Source organism: Sylvia atricapilla, chromosome 29, assembly GCF_009819655.1.
Source record: "Sylvia atricapilla isolate bSylAtr1 chromosome 29, bSylAtr1.pri, whole genome shotgun sequence".
NCBI classification, from domain to species: Eukaryota; Metazoa; Chordata; class Aves; order Passeriformes; family Sylviidae; genus Sylvia; species Sylvia atricapilla.
Genome location: NC_089168.1, coordinates 1,246,575 through 1,252,564, shown reverse-complemented (window position 1 = coordinate 1,252,564; position 5,990 = coordinate 1,246,575).

The window sequence follows — 5,990 nt, the reverse complement described above, 5'->3', positions numbered from 1 at the left end:
AGCCAAGCCCAGACCCTCTGTTCTTCTGTTCCTCCTGCCCACCATTCTCCCCCACCTCCACCCCTCCAGCTGCCCCTGCCCTGCTCCTGCTCTGTAGTTCTCACACATTTGGATCTCAGGTCAAGAAAAGCGGTGGAACACACAGAAACCAGAGCTCTCCAAGCCACTGAAACAGGAGTTAAAGGAAGACATGGACCTAAGTGATTGTTCTGAATGGGGAATTGGTTTGGTTTTCAGTTTGTTTGTTTTTAATAAGGCCAAACAGATTGTGATTGTGGCCACCCACAGCCATCAGCTAAAACAGCAAATTGCAGGGAAAGTTTTAGCTCAGTTCTGGCCCCCAGAAGCCCAGGGATGGGCTGGGAATGTGTATTTAGCTCACCCTGCTTTGCCTTCACTGCTGGAATGAGCCCAACCTGCTTCTTCACAAGAAAAATGCATCTGCATCAGAGATCTTGGTTATTTTTCTGCTGTCAAGAGATACCCCTGGAGACTACTCAAAGATCCCAGGCAGTGGCTTGTAGTGTCCCTCTTAAAATATCCTTTATTCTGAGTCATTCTAGTCAGATGGAAAATCCCTCTTTCCTTCATTCACAACCAAGTTTTGAAAGATATTATTCTTCCAGATATTGCAAATTTTTGCTGTTGAGTCAGCTCAGGCCCTTGAGCCTGACCAGGGGTTTGGAGCAGCAACCTGAGATCCTTCCACCCACAGATGAGAATTCAGTGTGCCATGAGCTTTTCAAAGAGCTTTTCCCAAATCACTCTCCCATTCCTGTCCTTTCTCTTCTTAAATGAGTTTGCCCACAGTGGCCCTTACACATAACTTCAGGAGTGGTTTTTGTCAGAGGATTCTGACTGATCCAATGATCCAAAGATCAATCAGTGATTGATCCTAAACCTATGGAAAAGGGCTTGTTTTCTAAATTACAGGATTTTTAAATTCTAAATAATGTCTGACACAATGAGTCCTTCAAAGCAAGATCAGTGCTTGCCATTAAATGGGGTTTCTGTCCTGTCCAATGCAAGGTTTTGCTGGAATGTCTTCAATAATTCCCAAATCCTCCAGCAGTCCAAGTCTTGCTGTCTTTCCCCACGGTCTTCGTTACAGCAGGTGGGCAAAGTCTGGGACTGAAAATCACGCTGGAAAAGCTACTTGAAGGGCCGTGTCCACAGCTCCTGGAGGAATTCCAGCATTTCCTCCTTGTGTGGGTTCCTCTGCCAAAAGAAAGACCTTGGGAAACTGGGAAGTGCAATAGTTTCCAGCCCAGTGTGTGGGAAACAAGGCAGTTGAGAATAGGATCCCAAAGGAACTCCAGCGTCCCAAATCTATTTTCCCCTTCTCTGGTGGAATTTGCCCCTCTAGCCTTCCACTGTGTCTTTTCATTTTTGGAAAGCACCATTAAAACAGAAAATTGCAGCTTTTTGTACTTCTGTAATAGTGATGCAACTCCATGTTTCCCTTCCTCTCTGTGTTTGGAATGTGTCCAATAAAACCACATTGTAACTTATTTGTTCTTTTTATTTATCTTTTTATTCTAAACCAGAACCAGTAACACAAAATATTCTCAACCTTCATCAGAATGAGGTGGAGGCGTATTTTTTTTTACTTCTAGGGAAAGGCTTTGAAATTCTGATTAAATGATAATAAAAATCTCGAATTTGGTTGTCCCAAAATAAATTGAAGAATTTGAGAGAAGGAAGAGAAGGAGGGTGGAGGTTTATCCATAACTGACAAGATAATTTGCTACATTTGGTCACAGTTTTGGAAATGGGCACACCAGTGGGATTGGCCGGGGTCCCCTGTTTGCATTCCAATTCAACCTATCCTTGCCTCACCTGGGGACTTGTTTACTTTTTATTCTTTAATGAGGTAAGTTAGTCAAGTTTGGTTCAGTTATGGCCAAATTTATCTGTGCAGCTTCAGATCAGCTGCAGCTGTCACAATAATTAATCACCGTTCATTTCTTAACTTATTTGGGTTAATCCAAAAGATTTCTTCTGTGGAAGGGAGAGCTTGGGGCAGCCAGGCAAAACCTCAGGATTTATTTTTTGCTTTCTTAAAAAGCCAGAACAAAACCAAGTGTCTGCAGGGCTCTTGGGGAGGCTTTATCTGGAAGATCTGGTTTGGGGATGGGTGCTGGAGCACAACAACAGCACTGATGCAGATTTTTCAGTCATTGCAAAAGGAGAATAAAACCAAGAAAAAGTGGAGAAAAAACCCTCAGTCAAAAGTTATTGCAAAGCCCTTACTGAATTTCAAAGGCTCAGATGCTTTGCTCTGCCCTGACCTTGCAACATCCTGGCCCTGCATAACTCTGGGCAGAACCTGGGAAGGAGCAGGAACACGGGAGGGAGCAGGAACACATGTCTGCGTGTCCTGGCAAGTTCAAAGGAGATGCTTCAGCAAAACCTCGCTCAAACCCAGGTGCACCAAAACACAGCAACAGCTCATCTCCTTTGCCCAGGAAATCAAGGGACCCTCAGTGAAAGATCAAATCCAGGGATATAACCAGACTCAGAATCCCAGAGTCCCAGGATAGTTGGGGTTGGATGGGCCCTCCAGAGCTCATATAGTCCAACATCCTGCCAAGGCACAGACACCTGGAGCAGATGATACTGGGAGGCATCCAGGTGGGCTTGGAATGTCTCCAGAGACAGACAATCGATGCTCTCCTAGGGCAGCTCTTCCAGGGCTCTGCCATCTCCATGGAAAGAAGTTTTTCTTCATGTTGGGGTAGAATTTCTTGTGCTCTATTTATGGCCATGACTTGTCCCAGCCCATGGAGGTGGTGGAATCACCATCCCTAGAGCTGTCCAGGGAATGACTGGATGTGGCACTCAGTGCTCTGGGCTGGTGACAAAGGGAGGATCAGGCACACATTGCACTCAGTGATCCCAGAGGGCTTTTCCCACCTCAGGGATTCTGGGACCCTTGTCCTGTTGGTCAGAACCACTGAACAGTCTGACACCATCCTCTTGCCACCCCTTGGAGATGCTCACGTGGATTGGTGAGAGACCCTCTCACATGAGGTATTTTTATGAATATTTGGATATTCCTGTGATTGTTGGGATCTTCTCTCAGTCCCCTCTTCTCCAGACTGACCACACTCAGCTCCTGCCATTTCTCCTTATCAGAGAGATGCTCCAGACCTCTCATCAACTTTTTGGCTTCCACTGGACCATCTCCAGGAGCTCCTTGTCCTTCTCGAACTGTAGAGTTTGCAGTAGAACACATCACTCCAGACATGGCCCCACCAGGGCCAAGTAGAAGAGCGGGATCCCCTCCCTGACCTGCTGGCCACGCTCTTCCCAAGGCATCCCAGGATTCCATTGAGAATTCCATTACTTCTGGCTGCAGGGACGCACTGCTGGCTCATGGTCAACCTGTCATCCACCAAGACTCCTCAGCCTCTGCTGTCCAGAGGATGTCGCAGATAGGCCAGAAAAACCAGTGAAGGTTAAAAATAAACTCTGAGTCACTTCAATTTCTGACCTCACTGAATTGCACAGGTCAGGTGCGAGGATTTAACACAGCTCATAACAGCCCAACCTTAACAAATCTGGAGAGTTTTTAACATCTATTTTCCCGTTCCTTCTGAAAAAAAAGGCAAATTAGAGCTCAGAGGCAGCTGAGCTCCTGCAGACAGGAGTCCCGTTCCTCCTCCCCTTTCTCTGAAGTGCCCTCACCCTCTGGGCAGCCCCCCATGACATGTTCTGCCTCTCCATAGGGAACTGTCCCACCTGAGGGGCCAGCACAGCCCCCCTGCAGTCCTGAGCACCTTCAGTGGGACACAGCATGTGAGCAACACAAACCAAGAAAGGAAAGTGTGAGGGACTGAGAGATTCTGCAAGAATTTTCCTTGTTTTGGTGCCTAAACCATCATTTGCTTTGCTCTTCCAAACCCTTTGTAATATTCCACTTAATTGCCATTGTCTGCAGTAACAGGCTTTCCTAGAAGAGCTGGGGAAGTAATGACTCCCTTCCCCATTAATCCTTTCCCTCTGCTTTAATTAAAACCTTTGCTCCTGTTCCCAGGTGTGACTTTGCATAAGCGATTTGGGAGTCAAAGGCAAGTTCCCTGCCTGGCCCAAATCCACAGGCTCCTGGCACAGTTGTGCCAGTTCACATGGGGAGGCACAGGAAAAAGCAAACCTCTGTGGATCTGCCATGCTTGGAACAGGGTTTATTTATTTTCAGTATCACTATGTTTCTTTTCAGCGCCCAGAGGTCTTATGCTGATGTGAAAATGGGGGTTGCTGGATTTGGATGGAGCGAGAGGGGTGAAGATTTCCCAGCGAAACGCTGCATTTCCAGCGCACAGGAGAGTCCCACATCTCTACTCTCCCAGGGCGAGAGCACCCCCTTGCTACAGCCCAGCTCTCTCCCCATCCATGGGAGGGATCTTGGATCGGCTCATCCAGGGATCGGCTCCGATGGCGCCGTGGTGACTCACTATTGGAATCGGGAGTGCTCGAAGGACATGGGAGTTGGGAGCGCTGCTGTTTTCTGATTGCAAGGAAACAAAACTCAACCAAACCAAACCAAACCCCTCCTTTTCAGGTTCTTTCAAGTTCCCAGACAGAAAAAAAGCAGTGGTTGGAAACACATCAACAAAAACAAGCTCTGAGACACAGCCAATTCCCGTAAAGCTCCTCCTTTTGGATTGAGCTCCTGCACTTTTTGCTCACGTAGATGAATTTGGGAATATCTTTGGTTTAGCTGCTTAGGGTCTCATCTCTCTGTCTTTCGCTATTACTTCACCTGTCCAAGGTGGGCAACTCTGATCAGTGGCAGAATCCAGTTAGCAAAAGTATTTGGGGAGGTATTTTGAGAGGGAATGAGGTGAATTTTTCTCCTGTATCTCATGTCCAGCTCTTCATGGACACAAGAGAAGGATCCGCAGCTCTCAAGCTTTTACACAACCCAGACTTATTGTGGGGGTTGAAACTCCAGCACAAGGGTTCACCCAGGAGCAACATCAAGAGGCAAAAGCTGTTTCAGAAAGTTTTTCCAACTGTGTGATCTCAGTGGAGTGAAGGAGGCAGTGGGAAGGAAAGTGGGTGAATTCCCCTCCACAGGAGATCTTGGAGAGCCAGCGATGATATGGAAAGTGTTGGATAAATATAAGGCAGGGGGGCAGAAAAAGTGATAAAAATACCACTTCACAGGGAGCTTTTGAATCCCGAGCTTCACAAGGAGATACTACAGAACCACAGTAATTTCAAGCAGCTTTTAAATTGTATTTTATATATCTCTATTAAGAAAACTACTATTTAAGCTATTTTCATGTGATTTTGGAAACGGCATTTTCTTGCTGTCTTTCAAAGTCATGTTAACTAATTCCTCAGTTTCCCTTGGAATGAGGGGAGATAATTTTTGGTAAGATCCTAGAAAATACTGTCATGACACAACTTTCACTCAGCTCATCTCTTCAAACCCATGATGATTTAGATCCAGAAAAAAACCAAACTTGAATATTTAAAGAAAATCACAGTATCAGCACTGATCATTAAAACCACCTTCATACCCAACTTTCCCAAGCCAAAACAGGGCACACACGGCCAGTTGCTGAGCTGGAAACCTTGGAAAAGTCCCTGTTTTTCTTGTCTATGCAATGTGTTAAACCTTAAAATGCAACTTGCAAAATCTTTCCTTTGCTCAAGCGAGCGAGTCCTTGGTTTGCCTGAGGGAAAGCGGCTCCCAGGGTCCCGAGAATCATGTTGCATCCTGCCCCTGAGCGCAGACCTCGTCCCATTCGATTCTAATTCTATGACTCAGAGCGGCGGCTTTGGTGGAGGGGGGAGCTCCCTCTCGCCGTTACTTTCCTGCCTGCAAACAATGCATTTTTCAGCGCCTCACCGTAGTCGAGGTGTGTTTGACAAGGCAAGTTGCTGCAAGGCACGTCAAGTTCTGAATTCCTGTGCCAAGTTTTCCAAGCAGATAAAAGAGGAGGCTCCAAAGCTCTCCCATTACAGGGGTTTCTGTC